Genomic DNA, 16,492 nt, shown 5'->3' with positions numbered 1-16,492 from the left:
TTTTTTTTTCTTTTTGCTGAGAAGTCATACAATTGACCCTACCTTTATTGTTTGTGTTTTTGTTTTCTTTGCGGGGCAATGGGGATTAAGTGACTTGCCCAGGGTCACACAGCTAGTAAGTGTCACATGTCTGAGGCCAGATTTGAACTCAGGTACTCCTGAATCCAGGGCCGGTGCTTTATCTACTGCGCCACCTAGCCTCCCCGACCCTACCTTTAAAAACAGGTTTTGGGTAAAGTTCACCACTGGTAACATGCTGAAATTTATTTGTATTCATCAAGTCTTTCATTATTATATCTTAGTTGAAAAACTGTTAGCATTCCTTAGCAATAGTTATTTTCCATGATTCATAGACAGACATGATACCATCAGAAGAATATTGCTCTAGTGTGTGTGTGTGTGTGTGTGTGTGTGTGTGTATATATATATGTGTGTGTGTGTGTGTGTGTGTGTGTGTGTGTGTGTATGTATCTATATATACACATTATATTACATATGAATATGTCTATATATGTGTGACCCTGGACAAGTCACTTAGCCATTTTTGTCTCAGTCTCTTTATATGTAAAATAAATGAGATGAAAATGGCAAACCACTACCCTGTCTTGTCAAAATGAATTCCAAACAAGGTCAAGTAAAGTTAGACATGACTGAAAAGACTGAACAACAGTAACTAGGTAAGTGAGAAAAAAGATAAGTTCAGGTATTGACACAATTTAGCCAAAGACAAAATTTGAACCTCACACAGTAACTTTAACATGGTAAGCATTTAATATTGATTTAAATAAAATTAATTTTGTAAATATTTCTGAAAAAAAATTTGGATTAACTTTCTCCTTTAACATCCACAATGGTGCATTTCACTATAATGTTAAATTAGTATAGTCCATATTGAATTTAGAAGTTCAACTATTTCTCTCCCCCCAGTATAATTCTAACATTTCCACATTTCAACAAGTTTTTAAAAAGTATTAATCAAAATCAAAATTTTGTTCAATATTAATATGTATTTGGCACAGATCTTTAAAACAAAGCCAGGACATATCAATATTCAATCTCATATTATGCATAGGATTCTATGTAGGATTTATATTGTACACATAAATATCTCATGAGTCTATCATTTAAATGTTACTAGAAAGACACAAGGCATAATCATCAGATACGGGTGAAGCTTTGAATTCTCTTAATAAATTTCAGAATTTTCATGCAGTATTCTTTATCAGCTAAAATTGAATAATAACTTGAAGGACAAATGATGCTTTAATGATATTATATAATTCATTAAATAATGTTATAAGGATTGGATGGTGTTTTCATTATAAACTCCATTAATAGATCCATTAAGGGATGCTACCATTTTCATTATCGACTCTGTTAAGGGTCTATTGACATTTTCATTACAAACCCCATTTTTCAGGGACTGGTAACTAAGTAATTTAAAAGTGTTTAGGTCTTTAACTTTCTGTGTGCATTGTTCACATGAATGCTTTTTAAAAAAATAATGAATGTGTGTTTTTGTTGGTCGAAGTTTTTCTTTCATTGTTAAATGCTTTTTTGATTAATCAACTCATTACAAGCAAATTGATTCATTAGAAAAACACGTTATTCTATTCAAATATTTTTATGTGTGTATAGAATGAAGGCTATGTTTCATCTAGTTGTGGTAGATTGTATTTTAGTCTTGAGCCTTTAGGTAAAAATTGGAAGAAAAAATTCATATAGCAAAAGTATGCTGCTCTTGTCTTTGTGTCATCTACTAATTTAATCATTTTAACTTTAAAAAATATAGCAATAGTTTTCCCAATTATTGACTGTTGTCACAAATTACTTGACAGATAGTAACTGAATACTGAAGGGAATGGCATTTTTTCTAAGAAAATTCACTTTTAAAAATAATAAACACTCAAATATTCTTTACACTTTTAATTTAAGTAAATATGCTAGTCTATATGAAGGATGCATTTCCCATATATCAGGTACTCCTTCGTAAATTAAAAATGGATATTAATAAATATTAAGAATGCTATAAAATTTCTAATTTTTACTTTTCAAGAAATCATTGTAATTAAAAAGAGGGTTAAGCGGCTTTTTCCAGTTCTGTTTTTTTAACCAAAACCCAGAATACCGTGAAAAAAGAAAGCTACACTTCAACAGCCAAGAAGGACTTTTAAGTACTGATTATAATTAAATCCAGATAACTTAATTGTAAAGCAAGGAAATTCACTTTTAGCTCTGAGATAAAACATTGGTTATAAAGACAATAGCAAGTATAATCATAATAAATGACATATATAGAGTACTTTAAAGGTAAGCAAGTAATTTAACATACTCTATGATATTTGATGTTCACAATAATCTTATGAAGCAAATACTGCAGAGACATATCATCCCCATTTTACAAAAGAAGAAACCAAGGCTCAGAATTGATACAATTTGCCTGAGATGACTATTTAGTAATTATTAGAAGTAGAACACAATCCTGACTCCAAGTCCAGTACTCTTTCTATCATACTTCTTTATTTTATATGCTTTTAAATAAAAATATGAATAAATGAATAAAATAATAAATAATAATTTGACTGAACATTGAAATATGAAAGGGATTTAATAATTCTATTCCTTTAATCAAAACAAATTTTAAAGTCACTTTATAGTAATAATTGTATTTGCATGGAATTAATGTATTAAGGAGTAACAAATTGAACATATGTATACACTGTATATATCTGTTGACTAATAAATCAATATATGATGCTCAAAGATCAGTGGAGAAGTTCATTATAAATGCAATTAGGAAATGCATGACTAGAGAACAGTGGCATAACAAAGGCATAACAAAAAATAAAAATAAAAAAGAGGTATCAAATATGTACAGTAGGGGATGATCCACTTACAACTCACATAATGCATAGTACCTAAGTCATATGATAAAAAGATGTAGAAAAAGAACCCCTTGATGCTGGATGGGCCCTTTGTAGAGGCTTTTCCAGGAAGTCATTGACAAAAATTTAACAAAAACAGAAGTTCTAGATCAGTTGTGATATGATCTGCCCTTCTCAAGGGGATGAGCACATTGATACTATTATAGATATATTTTAGTATGAATTGATAAAAACATTAACACAAAATGGGTTATAAACTATTTTATTATACAGAGATAATACCGCTCAAAAGGCAGGTAGGTTTAAAATTATATGGAATATTTATCTAAAACCACCAACAAACATGATATGTAATAAGGATAAGCTAGAAACCTTCCCAATACAATCAGGAGTGAAGAAAGGATGCTCATCATCACATGTATTATTTAATATTATATTAGAAATGCCAACTATAGCAATAAGAGAAGAAAAGGAAATTAAAGGAATTAGAATAAGCAATGAGGAAACAAAATTATTACACTTTGTAGATGATATGATGTTATACTTAGAAAAATCTAGAAAATAAACTAAAACACTACTTGAAATTATTAACACCTTTAGCAAGTTGCAGGATACAAAACAAACCCACATAAATCATCAGCATTTTTATATATTACCAACGTCCAAAAAAAACAGATAAAAAGAGAAATCCCATTTAAAGTAACTGTACACAATATGAAATACTTGGCAGTCTACCTGCCAAGATAAACCCAGGAACTATATGACCAGAACTATAAAACACTTTTCACACAAATAAATATTACTGCTTATGGGTAGGCCAAGCCAATATAATAAAAATGACAATCATACTTAAGTTAATAATGTATTTAGTGCCAAATTATCAAAAATATTTTATAGATCTAGGAAAAATAATAACCAAATTTATCCGGAGTATCCTGGAGCAGCTGCTCTTTCCGGGGCCCTGAGCACCTGGGCCACACAATTTCATCCTAGAACATGAATATTCCATTGTACTTGGGCATAGGATTCTTGGTACCTTTTGTGGCTGCACTGGACTTCAACTATCATCACCAGGATGTGATGGAAAGTTTTTTGAAGAATGTTGCCCAAACCCACAATTCTATAACTCAGTAGTGGGAATTTTGTTGTGAGAAGGTATCCAAGGGAACACAGAATTGGGATTCCAGAATTCAAGTACATCAATAACATGAACAGGGACAGGACTGTAGGAGAGGAGTTACTCCTTCATCTGATAGACCACTTGGTTATGAATGAAATCACCAACATGATTAATAACATCTGGATAAACATCAAGCCTAATATAAATCCAGATGGATTTGAATCCTTCAGAGTACCAGACTGTACTTTCTTACTTTCTGTACTTTTTGCACCAAGGGGTTGAGGTTGGTCATTCAGGGATACAAAGATTTTTTGTAGGGTTTAGAGAAATGAATGCTAGAGTTATTGGTTAAAATATAAAGTTACATTTACTGGCTGGACCGGGGTAAAATATGGAAATGTGTTTTGACAAGATACCAGTCACTACAACAGGATAAGGCTAGACATCTCACTGAAATAAAAATAATGGATCAGTTATTGTTGTTTTGTTGTGTTTTTTTTAATAACTAGCCAGGTTTTTTCCCCTCTTTCAACTCTAGCCTTAATGCTTCCAGCAGAGTCTTCCTCTGTTCTCCCAGTTTGGACCTCCTTCTCCTGTTTGGCATGCTAAAATTATAGAGGTCAGAAATTCTGGTAGAAGATGGAGAGGTCATATAGAGGGTGTAGAAAGCTACCAAATGCAAACTCTAGGAATTAATGCCATTGCTGGTGCTATAAGAAATGTGTTGTATTCACCGATGAACTGAAGAAGGGCCTACAGGACTAAATAAAGCCAGAAGAGTTCAGGAATATAATGCTACTACTGAACCCTACTCATAAACTGTGTAGAATCCTGGATCCTCTTACAGAGACATGTCATGGAGTAATGCTGTCTCCATTTACTAGCAACCTAGTTGTAGAGTATTCATACAGAAGTCAGTAAATAAATCTAGAAACAATGGACTTTACTGAGCCAACATTATAATTGCTGTTATTGCTATTATTGTTGTTGTTCTTATTGATGCTTTTAAGATAGTATGTTACCATAACTACCATTATAATTAGTTTAATTGTAAAGGCTAGCTATATAAGTGAAAATCTCTGTAATAAGAGTTCTAAAATACTTCAAGTAATACTAAGATTAGAAGAAGATATAAGTACCAAAAAAGTATTTTTCTGAATATAGATTTGTATAAATCTTGGGGATGGCTTATAATTGATGTTTTTGTAGCACACCAGTGTCTTTTCAAAGAAATCTCATTTCAGAGGTGTGGCCAGTATTCTGGCCAATACAGGAATATCGTCATTTTCCTTAAGGTTACCACTCTAATGGAATTTGATCTATATAACAAATGAGAAATACCACCTACTTCTTGGTGAGCCAAACAGCCTCTGAGAGACTCAGCACAGGAAGTGAATTAACTGTTCTTGTCATATTGCAAAATGCTCATAAGGCATAGAGACCAGGTTGTCTGTTCGATTATGGCTTGAAAGTTTTGGGTGCTTAAAGTATAGAAAAACAAAAACAAAAAGCAGGCCATGTAGAAAGGAACCAAATGACCTCATCTCCTAAGTATGCTGTTTGCTTTCTCTATATAACTATTCTACATCACCATACTCAAGTACAAATTAGTCATTAAGGATCATTAGGAGAAGAGTCACTAAGATTCAAATTTTGTCCAACAGGGCCAAATTTCCCTAGCTTTTCCTACTGCTGTTAGCACTATACTTAAGGGTACTATATGGCAGTTAATCAACATAGAGGGGCACCTGTTAATGTCTCTATTTTCTTCCCTTTTATTTAAACCAATTGGATGGAAATATATAGCAAAAATTCTTCCTCATACTTGTATTTACAATATGATGTTAAGTGTCAAAATACACAGTTTATGAAGTATTCTTAAATGCTCTGGTTGAATTAACTAAATTTGTTGATATTTTGTGTTTTTACATGTATCTTTAAATCACATTACAGAAGAAATTCTACATGATGATTACATTGGATTTGTGATTATATAAAATATATTTTACTAAAAAAAATCTGAAAGAACAACAGCTCAAGGATATCAAGAGAATCAATGAGAATAAATTTGAAAGAAGGTACATATACTAAAATAAGGTCAAAATGGGTGTTATGATACATAAGTTAAGAGACCATGGAATAATTTTATGTCAGATTTATGGAGAGAGGAAGAATTTAAGGCCAGAGAAGATATGGAGAGCAATACAAAATGTAAAATATATAACTTTGAGTATATACATTTAAAAAGCTTTTGTACAAACAAAACTAATGCCACCAAGATTATAAGGAAACACAAAACTGGGAAAGAATTTTTAAACAAGTATCTCTGATAAAAGCCTCATTTCTCAATATAGTGAACTAAGTAAAATGTATAAAAATACAAGTCATTTCCCAATTGATAAATAGTCAAGGGATATGAACAGGTAGTTTTCAGACAAAGAGATTGAAGCTATCTATAGTCATTAAAAATGCTATAAATCATGATTGATTAGAGAAATTGAAATTAAAACAACTCTGAGATATCACCCCACATCTATCAAAGTGGAAAATATAACAAAAAAGGAAACTATGGATTTTGGAGGGGATGTGGGAAAAATGGGATGATAATCCACTGTTGGTCAAGTTGTGAATGGATTTAATCATTCTCAAGAGCAATTTGGAACTCTGCAACCCTTTGATCCAGCAATACTGATGCTAGGTTTATATCCCAAAGAAAACAAAAAAAAAGAAAAAGACCTATTTGTACAAAAATATTTATAGTAATTCTTTTTGTGGTGATTAAGAATTGGAAACCAAAGGAATGTCCATCAACTGAGGAATATGATGGTGATGGAATATTATTGTGCTATAAGAAATGACAAAGGGCAGATAGGTGGTGCAGTGGATAAAGTACCGGCCCTGGATTCAGGAGAACCTGAGTTCAAATCTGGCCTCAGACACTTGACACTTAATAGCTGTGTGACCCTGGGCAAGTCACTTAACTCCAATTGCCTCACTAAAAAAAAATAAAATAAAAAATAAAAATAAAAATAAAAAAGGGAGGAAATGGTACAAAGAGTTTGGAGAAGACAGTAAGAAAAGAGACAGACAGAAGAGGGCAGCATACGGCAGTTGGGAGAGGCCAAAAGATTAAGAGAAAAGGAGATAGTATGGTGGTTGGAGAAAGTGCTATGATACAGAGAAGCTTAGAGACACCAGGAGGTTAGCAACAGAGATGAAGACACTAAGGGGCTTTTCAGGGAAGTCGACAAAGTGAAAGGGGCTTGGAGTTAGAAGTGAAAGTCAAGCAGGGAAGCTGGAGTGAAGGAGAAAAAGAGTGAAAGTTAGAGAAAGGTGGAGCATACCCTAAGGCAAGAGGCAGCAACCAGCCCTTATTTTATTAAAAGCAGACAGGTTGCATAATTTGTATTTCTTAACCCTTATCTTTTACATTTATTTTTATAAATAAATTATGCTTTGATTATTTAATTAAGAGTCTTCTTAATTATTTGCTTATCGATTTGGGGAGTGGAGCAATGTGGAGAAATTTTATAAATGGCCCATATTAAATTAATAGAACTCAGATAGCCAGACAGTAAAAAGTCCCCAGATTAGTCCTCCAGTAAGATTAGGCCCCCAGTCAGGTTAGACACCAGCAGTAACTAAATTAAAATATTCTTACATTTGAATGGCGACCGTGAAGGGACTTATGACCCAATTGTAATTTTTCTAAACTTATAATTTTTCATATAGATATAATATTTCATATAATTACAGTTATAAATTTTTCAGGTTAGTTTTAGTTAATAATTTTTTTTTTTTACATATTGATTGGCAAGCCATAAGGAGTTTCTAACCTAACCCGGTAAGTTGTTTTTTTTTAAAGGGACACTAGAAAATTTTATTTTTTATAAAAAGAAAAAAATATATTTTCTACCCTCTGCCTCCCTTAATTTCAAAAGCCTCTTAAGCCTTATAGTTTTTTGGTTTATTGCTGTTTTTTTTTTTTTTTGCTAGCAGAGAAAAGCCTTAGCGTTTATATTGAAATGTGACTGAATATTTGTTTTATCTCTTGCCTTTTTTCATAGGGTTGTTCTGGGACCACATGTCTGTTTTACCCATTGAGCCCATGCTCAATATTACTGGGAGCATTTTGGTGGAATTTGAGCCTTACTATGACAGTATGGTAATAGTTCTAGTAATTGTAGTTTTTCTTCTTTCCATTACTAATATTATAGCATGGTATTTTCTTATAAAACTGTGGAGAGAAAGGAAGAATTGTACCCATAGTAAGCCATGTATTCAGAGGGATTCCAGAACTCCTTCTGCTAGAAATAACCTGAGTTCACAAAAAGGATGTTGACCAATCTTTAAAATCAGGTCAGCAGAAGACCTCCATGCAGGATGCTGTTAAACATATTCACAGAAGCATCCTAGCACCAGCACTCTCAGATCAAACAGTTAAACATCAATATGAAACCCCTAACATGTGTCAATATTGTGAGAAGCAAGGACACTTGTTGAGAGAGTGTAGAACTAGAAGGTATGAACTGAAACGAGTAATGACCGAAAGCCTCAAAGATTTTTTTAGGGAAAATAGGAATAATCAGAGAAACTTTTACCAGAGATGGAACAACCAAGGCAATTAATTACAGGCCTTATTACCAATAGAATCAGAATAACTTTAGAAGACCCTATCAGGAAGGTACAGAAGGATAGAACTGGGGCAGTTATAGGCTTTATTATAAAAAAAATCAAAATAGATATAGATCAAAGATGGCGGAGAGGAAGCAGCAAGCTGCCTGAGCTCTCCTTCTGTTCCCTCAAAACGAACATTAAATCAAGCCTCTGGACAGATTCTGAAACTACAGAACCTGCAAAGAGACAGAGAGACACAGTCCTCCAACCAGAGATAATTTAGAAGACTTCAGGAAAAGGTCGGTCTGACTCGGGCAAAAGGGAGGCCCAGCGCAGGGCAGCAACCCAGCGCCGAGGGGGTCGGGGCAAGTCAGCAGGAGCTGCAAGCCACAGCCGAACAACTGAGGCTCCAGGAAACTGGCTCAAAAATCTGGTGGCCAAGAAGGACAGTGGGAAAACCTACCTGCACCGGCCGAGAGGGCCACGAACAGCGGGATCAGACGCCGGGGTCTGGCGCCTGGTTGGCCGAGCGCAATCAGACAGGAAGTGCAGGGCAAGGGATCTTCACACACCATAAAGGCCTCAGAGTAAAAGCCCGGTCACACAGCATCTATACACCTGCACAAGAAGCCCAAAACAGGGACCCTGGTGCCCCCAGAGCAGACCTCAACTTAAAGAATAAATAAATAAGCTCCAATAATGAGTAAGAAGCAAAAAAGAGCCCTCTCCATTGAGAGCTTCTGTATCAATAGGGAAGAAGCCAACACAAACTCAGATGAGGACAATAGCCTCAAATTGGCTACATCTGAAGCCTCACAAGGGAAGGTGAATTGGTCTCAAGAACAAAAAACCTTCCTGGAAGAGCTCAAAAAGGATTTTAAAAATCAATTGAGGGGCAGCTAGATGGCGCAGTGGATAAAGCACCGGCCCTGGATTCAGTAGTACCTGAGTTCAAATCCGGCCTCAGACACTTAACACTTACTAGCTGTGTGACCCTGGGCAAGTCACTTAACCCCAATTGCCTTACTTTAAAAAAAAAAATCAATTGAGAGAGGTAGAAGAAAAAATGGGGAGAGAAATGAAAGCAAAACAAAAAAACTATGAAAAAAGAATCAGCAGCTTGGAAAAGGAAGCTGAAGAAAACAAAGCCTTAAAAAATTCATTTGGCCAAATGGAAAAAAAGCTACATAATCTCACTGAAGAAATCAATACCTTAAAAAATTCACTTAGTCAAATGGAAAAAAAGGTGCATAATCTCACTGAAGAAAACAATGCCTTAAAAATTAAAGTGGGACAGTTGGAAGATAAGGAATCCATGAGACACCAAGAATCAGTCAAGCAGAATAAAAGAAATGAAAAAATAGAAGAAAATGTGAAATACCTCATTGGAAAGACAACTGATCTGGAAAACAGATCGAGGAGAGACAATTTGAGAATCATTGGACTGCCTGAAAGCCATGACCAGAAAAAGAATCTAGACACCATATTCCAGGAAATTATTAAGGAGAACTGCCCTGATATCATAGAATCAGAGGATAAAATCATCATTGAAAGAATCCACCGATCACCTCCTGAAAGAGACCCCAAAAGGAAAACTCCAAGGAATACTGTAGCCAAATTCCAGAATTATCAGGTGAAGGAGAAAATACTCCAAGCAGCCAGAAAGAAGCAATTTAAATATCATGGAGCCACAGTCAGGATTGCTCAGGACCTGGCAGCTTCAACATTAAAGGACCGCAAGGCTTGGAATATGATATTCCGGAAGGCAAAGGAGCTTGGATTGCAGCCGAGAATCTACTACCCAGCAAAAATGTGCATTTTCTTTCAGGGGAAAAGATGGACATTTAATGACATTGGGGAATTTCAATCTTTCCTGGTGAAAAGACCAGAACTGAATAGAAAATTTGATCTCAACATACAAGACTCAAGAGAAGTTTAAAAAGGTAAACAGAGGGGGAAAAAAAAAAGTTACCCTATTAGGTTAAACTGTTTATATCCCTACACAGGAAGATAATATTCATAACTCTTAAGAACTGTAAATGTATTTGGGCAGAGAGAAGGACTTTATATAGAGGGTATAAATATAAATTGTCTTTGATGTGATGATACAAAAGAATTAAGGGGTTAAAAAGGGAGTCTATGGGGAGGAGAGGAAAGGGGAGGTGGAATGGGATGAATTATATCATATGAAGAGGTGGAAAAAAACCTATTACAATAGAGGGAAAGAAAGGAGGGGGGAACATGGTTTCAACCCTATTCTCATTAGATTTGACTCAAAGAGGGAATAACATATACGTTCATTGGGATAAAGAAACTTAACTCATTCTTTAGGGAAACAAAAGGGGAAGGGAAAGGGGGGGACTGATAGAAGGGAGGACAAAAGCAAGGGAGAAAAGGGTAAAGAAAAGAGAGGGGGGTGATAAAAAGGGAGGGCAGATCGGGGGAGGCAGGGGTAAGAAGTAAAACATCGGTGAGGAGGAATAGGGTGAAAGAAGGGGGGAAAAGTACAAAGGGGGTAAATAGAATGGAGGGGAATAGACAGTCAGTAATAATAACTGTGAATGTGAATGGGATGAACTCTGCTATAAAACAGAAGCGAATTGCAGAGTGGATTAAAAACCAGAACCCTACAATATGCTGTTTACAAGAAACATATTTGAAGCAGAGAGAAAGACACAGAGTAAAGGTAAAAGGCTGGAGCAGAATATATTATGCCTCAGCTAAAGTAAAAAAGGCAGGGGTAGCAATCCTTATCTCAGACAAAGTGCAGGCAAAAATAGATCTCATTAAAAGAGATAAGGAAGGAAATTACATCTTACTTAAAGGTACTATAGATAATGAAGTAATATCAATATTAAATATGTATGCGCCAAGTGGTATAGCATCCAAGTTCTTAGAGGAGAAGTTAAATGAGTTACAAGAGGAATTAGATAGTAATACTCTACTAGTGGGGGATCTGAATCTCCCCCTCTCAGAATTAGATAAATCTAGCCAAAAAATAAATAAGAAAGAAGTGAAAGAGGTGAATAGATTACTAGAAAAGTTAGACATGATAGATGTCTGGAGAAAATTGAATGGGGATAGAAAGGAATATACCTTTTTCTCAGCAGTACATGGCACATTTTCAAACATTGACCATGTATTAGGGCACAAAAACATCATAGTCAAATGTAGAAAGGCAGAAATAGTAAATGCATCCTTCTCAGATCATGATGCAATAAAAATTACATGTAAGAAAGAGCCAGGGAAAAGTAGAATGAAAATCAATTGGAAACTAAATAATTTCATTCTAAAGAATGAATGGGCCAAACTAGAAATCATAGAAACAATCAATAACTTTATCCAAGAGAATGACAATGATGAGACAACATACCAAAATCTATGGGATGCAGCCAAAGCAGTGCTTAGGGGAAAATTTATAGCTGTAAATGCTTACATGAATAAGAAAGAGAAAGAGGAGATTAATGAATTGGGCATGCAACTTAAAAAGCTAGAAAAAGAACACATTAGAAATCCCCAATTAGATACTAAATTAGAGATCCTGAAAATTAAAGGAGAAATTAATAAGATTGAAAGCAAAAAAACTATAGAATTAATCAATAAAACTAAGAGCTAGTTTTGTGAAAAAAACCAATAAAATAGATAAAATATTGGTTAATTTGATTAAAAAAAAGAAAGAAGAAAACCAAATTACCAGTATCAAAAATGAAAAGGGTGATGTTACCACCAATGAAGTGGAAATTAAAGCAATAATTAGGAAATATTTTGCCCAACTCTATGCCAATAAATTTGACAATCTAAATGAAATGGATGAATATTTGCAAAAATACAAATTGCCCAGGTTAACTGAAGAGAAAATAAAATCCTTAAATAAACCCATATTAGAAAAAGAAATTGATCAAGCTATTAATGAACTCCCTAAGAAAAATTCCCCAGGGCCAGATGGGTTTACGGGTGAATTTTACCAAACATTTAAAGAACAATTAATTCCAATATTATACAAATTATTTGGAAAAATAGGTGAAGAAGGAGTTCTACCAAATTCATTTTATGACACAAATATGGTGGTGATACCAAAACCAGGCAAAGCAAAAACAGAGAAAGAAAATTATAGACCAATTTCACTAATGAATATTGATGCTAAAATCTTAAATAAGATATTAGCAAGGAGATTACAGCAAGTGATCACCAGGATAATACACTATGACCAGGTGGGATTTATACCAGGAATGCAGGGCTGGTTCAACATTAGGAAAACTATTAACATAATCAACCACATCAATAAGAAAACTAACCAAAATCATATGATTATTTCAATAGATGCAGAGAAAGCTTTTGACAAAGTACAGCACCCATTCCTAATAAAAACACTAGAGAGTTTAGGAATAGGAGGAGCTTTCCTTAGAATAATAAACAGTATCTACCTAAAGCCATCAGCAAGTATTATATGCAATGGAGATAAATTAGAGGCCTTCCCAATAAGATCAGGGGTGAAACAGGGATGTCCATTATCACCCCTATTATTTAATATTGTTCTAGAAATGTTAGCTTTAGCAATCAGAGAAGAGAAGGGAATTAAAGGAATTAGAATAGGCAAGGAGGAAACAAAACTATCACTCTTTGCAGATGATATGATGGTATACTTAAGGAATCCTCGAGAATCAAGTCAAAAATTACTTGAAACAATTAACAACTTTAGCAAAGTAGCAGGATATAAAATAAATCCACATAAATCATCAGCATTTCTATACATGACCAACAAAGTCCAGCAGCAAGAGATAGAAAGAGAAATTCCATTTAAAGTAATGGTAGATAATATAAAATACTTGGGAGTCTACTTGCCAAGACAAACCCAGGAACTCTATGAACACAACTACCAAACACTCTTCACACAAATCAAATCAGATCTAAATAATTGGAAAGATATCAATTGCTCATGGATAGGCAGAGCTAATATAGTAAAAATGACAATACTGCCTAAATTAATTTACTTATTCAGTGCCATACCAATCAGACTACCTAAAAATTATTTTATACAGCTAGAAAAAATAATAACAAAATTCATCTGGAAAAACAAAAAAATCAAGAATATCCAGGGAAATAATGAAAAAAAATTCACAGGAAGGTGGGTTAGCGGTACCAAACCTGGAGCTTTACTATAAAGCGGCAGTCATCAAAACTATCTGGTACTGGCTAAAAAATAGAGTGGTAGATCAATGGAATAGGCTAGGCTCAGGAAATGCAGTAGTAAATGACACTAGCAATGTAGTGTTTGATAAACCCAAAGACTCCAGCTTCTGGAATAGGAACTCAGTATTTGACAAAAACTGCTGGGAAAACTGGAAGATAGTATGGCAGAAATTAGGCGTAGACCAACATCTTACACCTTATACTAAAATAAGGTCAAAATGGATACATGATTTAGACATAAGAGGTGATACCATAGGTAAATTAGGAGAGATAGGAATAGTGTACCTATCAGATCTTTGGAAAGGAAAACAGTTTTTGACCAAACAAGAGATAGAGTATATTATAAAATGCAAAATGGATGATTTTGATTATATTAAATTTAAAAAATTTTGTACAAACAGAAGCAATGCATCCAAAATTGGAAGGGAGGCAGAAAGCTGGGAAACAATTTTTGAGGCCAGTGCTTCTGATAAAGGCCTCATCTCTAAAATATATAGGGAATTAAATCAAATTTATAAGAATCCAAGTCATTCCCCAATTGAGAAATGGTCAAAGGATATGAACAGGCAGTTTTCTGATGAAGAAACCAAAGCTATCTATTCCCATATGAAAAAATGCTCTAAATCTCTAATGATTAGAGAGATGCAAATTAAAACAACTCTGAGGTACCACCTGACACCTATCAGATTGGCTAAAATGACAAAAAAGGAAGATAATAAATGTTGGAGAGGCTGTGGGAAAATTGGAACACTAATGCTTTGTTGGTGGAGCTGTGAGCTGATCCAACCATTCTGGAGAGCAATTTGGAATTATGCCCAAAGGGCGATAAAGCTGTGCATACCCTTTGACCCAGCAATCCCACTTTTAGGTCTTTTGCCCAAAGAAATCATGGAAGGGGGAAAGGGACCCACATGTACAAAAATATTTATAGCTGCTCTTTACGTGGTAGCAAGGAATTGGAAGTTGAGGGGGTGCCCATCAATTGGGGAATGGCTGGACAAGTTGTGGTATATGAATACAATGGAATACTATTGTGCTGTAAGAAATGATGAGCAGGAAGAGTTCAGAGAAACCTGGAGGGTCTTACGTGAGCTGATGATGAGTGAGATGAGCAGAACCAGAAGAACATTGTACACAGTATCATCAACATTGAGTGTTGACCTACTGTGATGGACTATATTCTTCTCACCAATGCAATGGTACAGAAGAGTTCCAGGGAACTCATGATAGAAGAGGATCTCCAAATCCAAGAAAAAAAAAAGAAAGAAAGAACTGTGGAGTATAGATGCTGATTGAACCATATTATTTCTTTTGTTTTGGGTGCTGTTGTTTTTTTTTTTCTATTTTGAGGTTTTGCATCACTGCTCTGATTCTTTCTCTTGTAACAGGATTAATGCAGAAATAGGATTAATGTTATTATGTGTATATATATATATATATATATGTGTGTGTATATATATATATATGTATATGTATAGAGATATATAGATATAACCTATATCAGATTACCTGCTGTCTAGGGGAGGGGTGAGGGAGGGGAGGGAGGGAGAAAAATCTGAAATTGTAAAGCATGTATAAACAAAAGTTGAGAACTATCTTTACATGGAACAGAAAAAATAAAATACCTCATACATTAAAAAAAAATAGATATAGATCCATTGATGTAAATACAGATAGGTGGAGTCAAAACAGTTATAGGCCTTTTCAGAAAGATATAAAGGAACAAAATGAGGACCCTCTCAAAAGGGTACAGATCAGGGAAATATAGAGAAGTGACAGTGTAGAGGGGAGGAGACAACAATAAATACTGAAAATTTTATTTTTCCAGACTTTAAATACATTAACCCTTTCATTATATTCCATTCTCCTCCCCAGAATAACGAACCTCATGTGACCCTCAAAGTTGGGGACACATATTATGATTGCTTATTAGAAGCCCAAAGAGTGGCATAATTAACTAAGAAGCAACTAAGGGACATTCTGGGAGTAGCTGGGTATTGCAGGCAATGGATACCCTCTTTTGGTGAAATTGCTAAGCCTCTTATGGCTCTAACAAAAAATTCTTTCCAGGTATCATTACAGCTGGATTCCCAGCATCTTTCAGCTGTAGCAGAATTGAACTAGCCTGCTGGTATTGCTGTTCCTCTTCCTGCTTGGCCCCAGTCTAGTCTTTATCATTTCATTCCACCTGAACCATGTGTAGGCGAAGAACTTCATCACCAAGAGCATATGGCTCTAACTTCTAAAAACGATTATTGAACCTTCAACTTCTAAAAAGTGTTACAGAATCCTATTATTTGATTTGTAAGATGATGAACATTGAGTCTCGCTGATGTTTTTAGTTTTTTGGTAAATTGTTTATCCCTTCAAGTATGCTGATATTTTAGTTCTTTTTGTTAAATTGTTTATCAATTTAAGTATCTATTATTGTCATTGTACTAGAAAGAGAATTTTATGGACAAAATGATGTTGCTTAATGAAGATTTTGTAATAATGTTTACTATTACTAGTCATTTATATTCATTTATCATTTAAATGCCATTGTGACTATGTATATAGCTTTTATTATCCTTAATGAAAGAGTAGTAATTTTTGTTTGTATTGGTCATTATGCCTTTCCCAATTGACTCTGGATATGGTTTGGAATTATTGTATATATTGCAAGTGAGTATTTAGTTAT

This window comes from Dromiciops gliroides, chromosome 2 (assembly GCF_019393635.1).
Source record: "Dromiciops gliroides isolate mDroGli1 chromosome 2, mDroGli1.pri, whole genome shotgun sequence".
Classification (NCBI taxonomy): domain Eukaryota; kingdom Metazoa; phylum Chordata; class Mammalia; order Microbiotheria; family Microbiotheriidae; genus Dromiciops; species Dromiciops gliroides.
This window is presented reverse-complemented; position numbering follows the sequence as displayed.